The following is a 13632-nucleotide window of genomic DNA, read 5'->3' as shown; positions in this document are numbered from 1 at the left end:
GTGGGTATCTGGAGAAAAGGATTTCCTAGACATCACAAATGCGAAGGACCTAAGGCAAATATGAGTTTGGTGTGCTTGACATGCAGGAAGGAAACCAATTTAGCTGCAGTGACAGTGAAAGAGCAGTGGGGAGACAGAGCTTAATCCTGAAAGGGCTTCCTGGCCACAGAAAGATGTTTGAATTGTATTGTAAATGTGGTAGGATAGTGTTAAAGATTTCAAAAAAGGGAAAGTAATTTCCTGATTTACTTCAAAAGATAAATTTGACAAGATAGCAACTTATCAGTGTGAAATTTTTCCTAATTTTAAAGAGTAGCTCTGTGCTCTGTGCAGAACAGAGAGTGGGGAATATGCAGGGATGCTGTCAGAGATTGGGTGGCAAGCAATTTGGGTAACAGAGCAATAAATAGTTGTCTATTTAGTAGGGGACATGGATGTAGTAAGAAGTGGTCAAATTTGGGGTATATTCCGAGGGTAGGACTTAGCAACCCTAAACTTTATAGGGTGTGATAAATTAGAACTACCAAATACCTTTTATCTATTTTTGAGAAGCTTGATGACTAGTAGTGACATTTACCAAAATGAGGAAGATGAGAAGAGTGGCTTGGGGGTGGATAGGGACACGGGAAAAGAAAAAGGAGTGTGAAAGCAGGGTATTTATTTATTATTTATTTATTTATTTATTTATTTATTTATAAGAGTGAGAGAGTTGGATGGAGGGGCAGGGGGAGAGAAACTCAAGCAGACTCCCCACTGAGCACAGAGCCCACTGGGGGGCTCTATCCCACAACCTACGAGATCATGACCTGAGCCAAAATCATAAGTCTGATACCTAATCAACTGAGCCACCCAGGTGCCCCAGCAAGGTTCTAATTTCATTGGATCAGGATTGGGTCATTTCTTAGATTTCCAAGTGGATACTGTGAATAGATAATTAAATTATACTGTTCTGATGTCCTGGTGAGAAGTTCAATTAAAGAACTTGGGCACTGTTGTATCATACCTATATTAGTATATACATGACCTTAGAAGCTATAGAAGTGGATAAATTTATGTAAAGATTGGACGTAGATTTCAAAAAAGAGTTCTGAAAATCCAGTTATGGAACGCTGTGTATGCCAATATTTAAAGGTTAGAAATGGGAAGATCCAGCAAAGAAGATGAAAAACAAAAACAGTAAGGTAAGAAAGAAAAACATAAGATTGCAATGTTTTGGAGGGCAAGTATAAAAAGTGTTCAGAGAATGCAGAGTGGTCAAGTGGTCACTGCTTCTGAGAGGTTGTTAATTTAGCACTAAAAATTGGCATCAGTTTTGACTATGTGAGACCACTGAAAAGTTTGGCAGATACTGTTTCAGTGAAGAACTGGTGACAGTAGTCTGACTGAAATGAGCTCAAGAAAGAATAGGAATTTTTGCAGTGGTTACGAGGTAAAAGACACAATAGACCTTTTCTCTTTACATTATCAGTAAGACAAATTCAGACAAAATTGAAAGAATACTTTTGTGTTAGTCTGTGATGATTATATTTTCAATAGGCAATACTTTTTCCAAGTGAGTTGCTGACCTTTAGAGAAAAGAATGGTGTTCTGGCACTGGATGAAGGGGAAACTTGGAAGCAATGGTATAAGAATGGGAAATGTCTATTTCCCTTACTTGTACCATTTTCTAGCACTAGAAATTACGTGTAGAGGTGCAAGGATTATGAGTTAGAGTGAAGAGTTACCTCGTAAGAATTGCCTCGTAAGAGGTCAAGTATGGAAGACACTAGAGATGTTTTTGTGTGGATGAAACAAGTAGAGGTATTCAACTCACTCGTAGCCTGTGGGTGATTTTTAGTGAAGGAACTGTCTTTCTTGACATGTTTTTCCTTATTTTACCCAATCAAATCCATTTGCCTACTGCTTCCTCTTTTATCTCCTCAGTTTTCAAACCAATGCACAGTATGTCACTAAGCATTTAGTACTGATGTGCTGTGTGGAGGCTGAGACCACGGCCGCTGTCTTCTAACTCAAATAGTAAGTAATGACGAAAGCTAATTTCACTGAAAGGTAACACGTCAGTAATTGAATGTCATACTTATGGTAGAATTCAGTGTAAGCATTACTAGTTACTGACTTAGAAAGTTCATTTCTGCATATATATAATATATGTATTATATAATGTTATATATAAATGTATTATATATAATTTTATAATTATATATTATGTATGTATAGTATAAAATATTTGATTAAATATTTTTATATAATATGTAAAAATTATATACAGAATATATTATTATACATATTATGTTATCATATATATATTGGAAACCATGAGCATATATATTTTGTATACAATTTCATTGCCTGCATCCAGATATTGAGAAACAGTACAGAACGATGAGAGTTTTCTCATGAAACACTCATCTATGATTAAAGTCTAAGTTGTGTGAAATTAATGGTTTAGAATTTCTTCAAATTCAGAAATTTATTGAGGACTTTTTGCATGCCAGGCACTGTGCATTCACAACTCCATTTGAAGAACTCACAATCTAGTCTGGGATAAGTTATTTAAACTAAATATTTCAGTATCACTCACTAATATTTGTTTCAGAATTAAAGGAAAACAAGTCTAATCCAGGCTTCAGGGTTGTTGAGGAGTCATTCAATAGGCCGTGATAGCCAAACCAAATCCTTAAAAGATGAATGACCATTAGCGTCATCCTGGACATTTGATATGCTTACAAGAAGGAAGGGAGGAAGGGATTCCTGTTGGAAATTAGAGCATGAAAAACGTCTTGGATCAGCTTTGATCATTTTATTTCCTAATTCCTTGGATGGCTCACTCTTGACATGACAAAATGAAGTTGAGCTCTTTAGCTCAGCATCCAATGTCCTATACTTTTGGGTGGCAGCTTATTTTTCTAAATTCTTCCACAAAGATATGTATAATCAAATTTACTTCCACTTGTAAGCTTTGTCTTTTCCTGTTCTTTGTGATTTTGCTTATCAGTAAATGAGTAAGGAACAATTTTGTCTTTGTTACTATATGTCTCCTTTCCACTAATCTTTAAAGTAAAGTGAGTCCCCAAACAACCAGAAGGACTCAGCCCACTGTTGTGTTTTTTATAAGCTTTACCCTTTGGCTGGATTACCTGGTTCCACACCCACCTCCACTGTTGTGCCACCACAGCTAAATTACTTGCCCTCTCTGGCCTCAGGTTCCTAATTTATACAATAGAAATAATAAAATCTCTATCTCAAAGGGATTTTTTGAAGAATATATTAATTTTATTTTGAAAATTAAGTATGCTAGTAGGCATTGAATAAAATACATCAGAATTTCTATGAACGTTTGCAGCCATAATCTTCTCCCCTAACAGCTCTCAAATAGTTACTTCCACATAATAAGAAATAAGGTGTGACAGTTTATGTGTGCTAGATCAAGCTAGGTAGCTGACTTAGGAAGACTGGACAGTGCTTAAAGTCAGATAAACCTAGGTACATATCCAAGCTCTATCATTAACTGATTGTATGACCTTGGGTGTTATCATTAAACCTCGATGATTCAAAGTTGTTATCAAATTAAATGAATTTTTATAATGCTTTTGCCATTGTGATTCACAAATAATGGACACTTAATAAATAACCTTATTATGTCTTAATTGTATCACTAATAATAGTAGTAATAATTATTGTTAAATGATATAAACTAAAAGATAATTTGCATGTGAGGTTATAAGACACCCTTATATTTTAAGGTTTGAACATCAGCCTTAGGAGCTGAACTTTGAGAATATTTTACCTCTCTGAGTATCAATTTTCTCTTCCTTGTCAGACTGTATATTCATGTTTCAACTATGTTTGAACATAGCCTTTTTAATATGATTTCCCTTACTGTAGGAATTGGAAAGCCAAACACAAGATTTTACCAGATTGCCTAGCGGCTGGGATTCCAGATGCATTTTGGATCCAGTCAGTCAGATGCTGGTGGGAGAACTGGAGAATGTAAGCAAGGCACAGGCTTCAATGTTGCTCGCCATGCATGTCCTCTGTGCTGGCAACCATTTGGGCAGACAGACATTGGGCTTTCCTGCAGAAGTGTTCTGTCACAGCCATCTCAAGTGCTGAAAGCAAGACATTTGCTATTCATTTCATGATGGTACTTACAAATAAACAAGGCATCATAGCTCTTCTTCTTGGTCAGCAGCTCATGTGAGAAACTATAAAAGCAGATTACTAGCTTACATTTGAGGTGGTGTTTTCTTGGAGCTGAGGTTTCAGAGGCATATTCTCAGTTCCCTACATCTTGAGTGTCACAGATTTACCATTTTCCTTGGCAGCGTGTTCTAAAGCATTATTTTGAAATCATTTTTGGAGGTAAAGCATAGAACAGTTTTTTTGAGTCCCACCAAAATTGTGTTTACTCTTCTTCTCTCCTTTCAGCTTAAGGCAGGTAGAATGTTTTAGGTTATTTGCACAAGAATCCTGTGGTGATAGTGATGGTGCTGGTGGTGGTTTTGAACACGATGACTGGCCTTCTAAGCTATTCTTTTTTTTTTTTAATACAACATTAATGAAGAAGAGGAAGATCAAAGCTGCTGCTTATTACACAGACAAAACATTCTTAGATCTTTGTATTAGGGAATGTTCAGGACATAGTTATTAGTCTACTTTGTTGAAAGGGCATTTTAAATTAAATGAATGAGTGCTAAGTGTAATAGAAAAAAGACTTCAGATAACTTTGATTTTGAATAAGCATATAAGAAAGGAGCATCCTACAGGTCTGTTGAAGGACATTAGTGCTGGTTATTCATTTGCGTCCACAGAGCTCTGATGGTTTACAAACTGCTTCAGATGTTACAGACAGCATTCTGAAGGAAAGTCAAAGGTCTAGCACATTTTCTGTTATGTCTTTGCACTTGTATAAATTAAAGCTACCAAAATGCCTTTCATTTCTTTTTAATTTAAATTTGGTCAAAAGATGTACTCTAGCTGCAATTTTGTATAGTTCTGTATCAAATCATATTTTCCAGGGAAATTACTATAAAACCCTAAAAATAGAAGTTTATAATAGAAAGTGCCAGTTTAATTCATGAAAACCCACGGAAGCACAATAATGTGAATTTCTTCAGTGAATTACACTCAGTGTATGGCAGATAAAAGTCTGCATAAAGGAAAGAAGTACTAAGGGAATGCATTGATTCTGGAAAAACCAACACACTGCTCCTATCACTTTCTGGCTACAGTAAAAATTATTTCGAGGGTTTTTATTAAATTGCATGTATTGTTCATAATTGTTGTTGTGGCTGAGAAAATAAAGACTGGTGAATGTCCAAAAATAAAGCAACCTAGACTATAGTTAAGTTGACAAAATCTATGGTATAATTGGATAGAGAACAGAACCTATTTTAAGGTCAAGCCTTCCAGTTTGAGATCAAAATTCCCTTTCTAGGTAAGTGTTTTTATTTATTTAAATATTTAAAATATCAGTTTCCATGAGTTCTCAGAAATAGGCAAATAATTTGTAGTTCCAATTTTTTTTTTTTTGTATAACATAAAAGCACAAAATTTGAATGTAGAAAATAAAGGAGCAGGTAGGGGTTTTTTTTTTTTTTTTTTTTGGCTTAAGATTCTTCTTGTAATCTTGAAAATGGATGTTTAAAACAGTATTTATTTAAATGGATGATGTTTCTTTGTTTAAGTGTAAATGAAATTAGTTTCACTCTTAGGGCAAGAGAAAGGTTAACACAAATAGCAGAAAATATTGAATAGCACATTAACTCTAATTCTAATTGGATCAACTGGCTTGTTTCAATGTTAACTTTATAGTCAATGTTATTATTTTCCTGTGTCAGTGAAACATTTATTTTGCATCCATGTTTTTGCTAGAGAATGTTAATCTGGGTGATGTTCTGACCTGACTTATTACATTGTAACTTATTTAATTGGACCGAGTCTTTCTTATGTCACTTTTAGTGCCTGTGCTTAGTGGGTGATAGATGCCTGTTCAGCTGAGTACATGGATTTGCGATGTTGTAAACATTTAGCTGTATTACATGTTTTCTATCTTATTTAATTTAACTTTTTTTATTATTTTCATCAACATTCTTATTCTCTTCATTTCTTTTTTTGTTTTAGAATATCTCCATCCATCTTGCACCCACTTCTCAATCCTTTTGAGGGATTTTTGAGCAATTTTAATTAACCATATTTAATATGGTGCCTATAGAAATAAGACAATGGTCTGTCTAAAAGTACACAGTGCCGTAAACATTTATTTTAAAACATGGAAGCTCAAGTATGAAGCTCAGATCATATTATTGTAGGGACTGAGGCCAGGTACCATAGCCACAGTAGGATAAGTGGAGGCCAGGAACTTCCTCCACATGGAGATCACCTATAAACAATATTAGAAAATGAACAAGAGAGGATCTGGGTATGACACCTCCGTCTTCCAGGGTCACTTCAAATGGACCCCTTTTTGGCTTTCCACAAATTAATTCACAAATCCTTTTCAGATTGTTTAATGAGATTACCTTATGTTATTTGTCTGGTCTCATCTTATAGCATCTGTCATATATTTATATTTATTATTATAATATTTATAAATTTCCCTTTCACATAGCTACTCATCTTATTATCTTATTATCTCCTTACAGAAGGATTATATACTTCTTCCCTTCAGAATGCAGATGTACCCATATAATTTGGATATGGTTCAATAAAATGTGATTAGAAATAATGTATATTACTCCCAGAAAAAGGCATTAAGACCCCAAATTATGGTTCGCCATATTGCCTTTTTCTGTGTATGGTAGGCCATATAATGTCCCCAAATATGTTTCTTCTACTCTGTTTACTCTTATGGTCCCTGACATTGTTATATTCTGATCAGCAGTAGCTTGTCAGTTTATGTTTTGGACACATATGAAGAAGAAGGTCCTGTACAGATTAACATAATTCCTAACTGCATTTTTCCTTGCTTGCATAATCTTCTCTTATGGAGCAGAGCCAACAGAGTAGCATGAGTGTTGCACATTTTATTGTTTGTCCTATGTTAAAATATTCCTATTGAACTTTTATCAAATAGTGTAGATACTTGAATTTACAAAAATCTTTTCGTTTTCATAACTCATGGAATTATTTTCCTTTTGATGGTAAACCTTGAGAGCACTTCTCAAGACAAGATAGCCAACATATGATAAAATATAATTGGCCTTTCATACATGTAAGTTTATTGAATTGAATAAGTCCATACCTTATACGCCAGGATGAAATTTCTATTATCATTCCAAAAAAGATACGATATCAAAGACTCAATAAAAATATCACTCTATGCAACAACAAAGAAATTGTAATATCCTCCTTGTAAAAAAGATGTACTATATTCCTCTGTTTACTTTTTTACATGCTCATGTAAACAAGAAAAAGCAAATCATATACATTAATTACCATAGCTTCTGTAAATATTTATATAGGAATGTGTTTATCAAAGATATTTGCTATTTTATGTGACCTTTTAAAAAAAAACCCTGTAGTTTGGATTTACAATTTTGTTTTAAAACATATCCATTTTTCTAAAGCTTTAAATGCTAGGGTCACATTTCTAAAACAGTCATTGTTTTGTTTTTAATGAAAATTTTGCGTTCTCTGTATGGGCATTCACGTGGATACACTTACATATACATGCATTCAGGTAAAAACGAATATTGTAATTAACTCCTCTGAAAATCTAAATGTAAATTTCACTGTAAATATATATTTGGAAGCATATGGAAGTTCTTTTTCTTCTCTTGTTTTGTTTTCTTTCAAAACATTGACCTTGATAATTTATAACCACCAAAACCAGTAATTGGAGGAAATAGAAAAGGCCTCTGAGCTAATAGACTTATGAATACATGCTGTTGGAAATAGAATTCTCAAAAAAGTAACACCAGAAAAAAGCCCGAAGGTAGAATGAAAAGTGATACTACTGATAAATGGAAAATATCATTTACTTGGTCTCAGCAAAGTTAAAATATGTCCTTCTTAGCAAGTTTGAGATATATTCCTGCCCAAATTTCTCAGAGTTTTCTAATGAGAAAATAGTGACTTGGAATGAAATCTTATTGGAAGAAACTCAATTTTATATACCAGAGGAACAAAATAAACTAGTACCAACATGATTAATTAGCTAATTTTAGCAGAACTGTAGCATTCAGATACTTACCTTCTTCAACTCCATGATTTTTTGCCTTAATGTGTTATAGAATAAGGATGAGGTGAAATTGGATGAACTACCCAGAGGTGATTGAACATTCTTTGACAGCTGTTACGTCTCAATAAACTTAATTGCATGTCCACTATACCCTCTAAAAACATGAGACATACCATCTCCTTGCGTCATGGAAAGGTGAAAAGCTCAAATGCATGATTGTTTACATTTTTGCCATTAATAGATAAGGAAAACATAATGATACCCTCATTATGTGTATGATTCATAGTGGTTTTTAAAATTTTTCACTCTAGAAACACAGTTAATTTTTCCCACAGACAACAATTATTTTCCTTGTATTTAAATCTCTATAAACAAGTTCATTTTGGGACTTGTACAAGCCAGGGGTAGAGAAACATTTCCGTTAGTATAATAAAGTGTGTGTGGCATGCTGTAGGTGCATACAGACTTGTCAGGGTAAAATTTTTTGAGCTGGTTGTGGAATAGGGAATAATTGACTCAGAAATTAATTTTTTTAAGTGTCCAAATTCAGCCCCTGACATGAGAACATCTTTTATTCAAATGATGACATGAAAAGTAAGATTCTCACTGGATTCAACAATTGTTTTATAACTGGAATGTTTAATCCATTAATATTGAATCTAATTATTAACCTGTTGGTTTTGATGAATATGTTTTCATTATGGGCTTTTTGTTGGTACTCTGTTTTTTTCTTCCCTTCGTGTGGATTGGAAAGGGAAGTCATGATCTTATGACCTCCAATAAAGTTTTGCTTCCAATAAAACCAACAGAAAACAGAATAGCCAAATAATCACTGGAAATCTGAGAGGGAACGATTTCATTCTTTATCAACCTGTCTGCCTCTTCAAAAAGATAGCAGTGCAAGATAATAGGATCTCCTCCTCCAAAGTGGAAAACCGTGTCATCTTTCACTTCCACCCACCCCAATATATATTCTGAGTTGCTAGAATGGAAACTGTGGTTCACACTGGGCTTGGGGGTGGGGGGAGAGGGATTTTAGATTTCATATGAGTAAGTGTTGAAATGAATAAGTCTGAATTTTAAATCAAATTAAAATGCCTTTTAAAAAATTATTTTGAAAAAATTCAAATGTACATAAATAATTTGAGAACATTGTAATACAACCACATTGCTGCTCATCTTCAATAATTATCAACATGTGGGTAATTTTATTTCATATACAAACCTGACCTCCCAATTATTTTCTCTCTTTTTGAATGTTTTAACACAATTCTAAGACTTCAATTTAATCTACAAATCTTCAGGACATATCTCTATGAGATAACAACACTTTTAAAAGACAAAACAATAATATACCTAAAAATTAAATAATAATTCCTTAATGTTATCTGATATCCAGTTCATCTTCAAAATTTCTCAACCAAACCATAAATAACTTTTTATCGAGGTTCTTTTTTTTGTTTTTTTGTGTGTTTTTTTTAAGCAGGGTAAAAATAAGATTACTATGTTGCATTTGGTCTATATGTCTCTTAAATTTCTATTAAACCATACAGTTCCAAATACTCCCTTCTTTGTTTCTATTTATTGGTTAGGTAAATTGGGCATTGGGCTCTGTCTTGAGAATTTAGCACATTTTTCAATGTATGATGCTCCCTCTGTGGAATCTTTTAGCAGGTTTCTGTTGGTTCATAAGCTCCTCAGGAGCTTCCTGGATGTGATCTGAAACTGGCCTCCTTATACACAGAGAGCAAGGAGAGACAGAAGAAAGAGGCAAGGCACGCTAGCTGGGTAGGTGGCAGGTTTAATAAGCAAGGGAACTTATATACAAGACTTGTCTTGGGGGCCAACAATTCAAGTGGATCACACAAGAATCATAAAAGTTTATATAATAGAGGCCTTAACTGAGCTCTGTGATGCATATTGGCCAGATGATCTCAGCACCATATCACCATCTTAAGGCTGTGTCCTTGGAGCAGCCTCTGGGGATGGGGAAGGCAAGCAGAACACACATTCCTAGGACAGGGAAGGGGGTGAGGAACCTCTAATTGACCTATCTAGCTCCCAAGTCAAACAGTGGTCATGCCCCTTGATGACTTCTCCCCACATTCCACCCCTCAGTGACCCGCTCCTACACTTTCATATGCACCCCTCCCCCCAACCTTCTGCAGTGTGTCCTGAGCCCAAACAGGGGTTTCATGAGCAAAGAGGTGGCTCCTTTGGCTACTATCTAGCTGCATTGGAGGCAGATGCTACAACAAGAGAAAACACAGATTAAGACAGTGATTTTCAAAATCATTCACAACTTTTTCTATCAAGAGCCCCATGATCTGAACCACTGCTTTATTAAGTCTCGTATACTGTGGGTCAGATTACTCAGGGCATTCACTTGTGCCTCATGTGATTTAATAAAGGTGATACATTAGCAGACTTATGGATATGAACACACAGCACTCTGTTTAGATAACAGCATAGGTGTCTCCTTGTGAAGCAGTTATAACGTCCAAAGCTATCCTATTTTGGAGGACAGCTTTCCTCATCAGAAACATTTCAGTGTTCAGTAAGGACAGGTTTTGTTGGCCCTCCTTCAAGGCTTGTTGAGTGAATTTAGTAAAGGTTTCTATGTGTTCCATAATGTCCTCAAGGCCAATGGAGGAAACAAAGATGGCGGCCAAGTGATAATATCAGTGAAAGACAGAACACGTCAAACTGGCCTTGAGGAAAAGAGGATTGGCAGCCATTATTACGATAGGGCAGATTCTTCCCTGTGCCCAGGGAATGCCCAGGGGGTGACAGCCCAATCACCCAGGTAGAAGCTATGACCAAAGAATTGTATTCCACAACCATTGGTCTTCCTTTGGTGCTACCCAATAAATATGTGGGCAGTGTGACCAGTCAGTGTCAAATCAGTCACTACCCCTTAACATGACAGAAGGCCTACACAGCTTCAGTAGTATCCATCCCATTTTTGGGCTGAGTACTAGCCCTACTTTGTTCTTTAATGTACTGCGTTAAGATCTTCCAATCCATTCTTTGGAGTGGTGAGCTCCACCATGGCAATCCTGATGAGCTACTGAGGGGCAGCTGCTCACATACCCAACAGTTGGATTGATTTCTTTGTTGGGCATACTAGTTGCCCACTGTAAAAACACATTTCTGTCAGGTGCTCATTCCATGGCCAGATACCACAGGCACAGCAGAAGTCTAAGGCTGAAATGATGGATAGTAGAAACTTTTGTATGGGAAGGTCTTTTTCTTCTATAAGAATCACTTTTGTGGCCTGATATTTTAGATGTTAATGTGGCTGCAGCTTTAAGAATTTGACAAGGTTGTGCATACCAAACATGTTGGTTAGAAGAGGCAACACTCTCAGGCTTGAGGATATGGACTGGGGAAGGGATACGCTAAACAAAAACCCTCACCTTCTCTCTTTCCATGGCTTTTGTTCCATTCCATGCATTAGTGTGTTTCCAGCTTATAGTAAGACATTAGGATCCCAGCAGAGAAGTGTGTAGTTCTCCTTTACCCAAAGGTGCAAAGCAACTCGCCCATACTGGCATGATAACCCACTGCAAATTCTAGTAGATAACTCCTTTCCCAAGTGTGATGGGGCTTGGTGTTCTCAGCAGCATAGCACATTGATCCACAGTGAGAGGGCAATTGTTGTTTCTTGTGACTTCCAAACCTTAATAATATTGAGTGCCTTGGCAGGATTCCCTAGTTCAGCATATGGGACCACAGGCCCTACTGGTTGGCCATTCAAATGCTTTAAAGCCTGAGACAGTACTTTAGTTTACCTAGCCAAAGTGGTTTTACCTTTTAACAATTTAATTGGCTGCTTTAATATTCCATTTTTCCTTTTTACCAACCCTGCTGCTAGTGGAGATGGCACCTACATGACATTTCATGATTTTTGTTCAAACTTGCATATCATGACCTTTGAAATGTGACCCTTGATTACTGTCCAGTCAGCAAGGATATCCATACATGGTACTCAGATTCTCTAATTCCCTAATGGTAGCACTTTGTTTAGGCCAGATCAGTGCCCACATGAACCAAAGCAAATTTTAGAACACTCACTCAGAGGGAAGGGGCCAATATAATCAATTTGCCAATCCCTCACAAGCTGGGAACTCCAGTAGATTGCCTCAGATTCCTTTGGCAACACCTTGGGCATTGTTTAGAACACACAGGATATGTTGTTACCCCATTAACCAAGTCATTATATTTCAAGGGCAAATCATCATTCTTGTAATATACTATCTCATCCGGCCTCTGTGGCCACTCTTCTATGCATTCAATCTGCTGTATTTATTGAAGAATCAGTTGTTAGGGCTCCTACCTGAACTAGGACATCCCTTCCTGATTGCTAGAAGGTGTCATGAACTGGGACATGAAAGACAGTGAAGACAGCCTGAGGTTCTTGCAGATAGACCCAAATGTCTTTCCACATATCCTGACACAACAAGGGCTAATTCATGAACATCCACTCCTTGGCTTCCCATTATCCAAGCCATAAGATTAATCTGTTAAGAATGGCTCAGCTGTCAGTTCAAAGGGTTAATTTTCTAGGACTCATGAGTGATCACCAGCCAGACAGCTTTGAGCTCAGTCTACTAGCTGCTGTGGTTTGTTCCTGTTTCCATCCATATGATGTCATTATTGCACTGAATAGTGACCACAGTCCTCTACTGGACCCATCTATATACCAGGCATCAGCAGGAATTTCCCTGTTCCCTCTCTGTAGGCTGCAAAGGATACCACAGAAACAAGGGTGGGGGCATGTTGGAGGATCTACATACACTTCAGAGCCTAAAAGCACCCACATTTCTGGAGACAGTGGGCTGGTGGAAAGAGTGCTCGTTAGCTGTAACTAGGCATGCCTCTTAGTCAGTGGCGGTTTAAGCCATAGCAGAAGTGGATCACTGGAACATTTTTTCAACCCACCTCTTGACAGGCAGGGAAGGGCTGGTCCCAACATGCTATTCCTTAGTGAGGGGCTCCACCTGGAGGAATGTTGTATACACTGTAGAAGCTGTTCTATGGGGACATAATAGGTTCTGTCCCCTTCCAGAGCTGAGACCAAAAGCCTAGGGATAATCTCCTTCTCTTGTTTCTGCCACATGGCAAGCCCATAACGTCTGGAGTCAAAGACACCTCTAACTCAAATGACAGTCCTGTGTGGGGGATGCCAGAATTTTAACCTGCTTGTTGCATAACTCATTCCCACATGTGCCCTTTCTTTACCAGATGATATAAGACATTAAGGCACTGTACCAAATAGGAAATAAAAGTCCTCCCAACCCCCAAATCCTGTAAAGTCTTGTATCTTTTTCACATTCTTAAGGGCTAGGTAGTCTTACACCCTATCAGTCACAGCTTCTGGGACAACATAAATCTTACCTTACCAGACAACTCCCCAAAACTTTATGATGATGCCTAGTCCTTGAATT

The sequence above is a fragment of the Ursus americanus genome, chromosome 9 (assembly GCF_024610735.1).
Source record: "Ursus americanus isolate L20-20 chromosome 9, mUrsAme1.1.p, whole genome shotgun sequence".
Lineage (NCBI taxonomy): Eukaryota > Metazoa > Chordata > Mammalia > Carnivora > Ursidae > Ursus > Ursus americanus.
The sequence above is the reverse complement of the archived record's forward strand: the minus strand, read 5'-3'. Positions refer to the sequence as shown.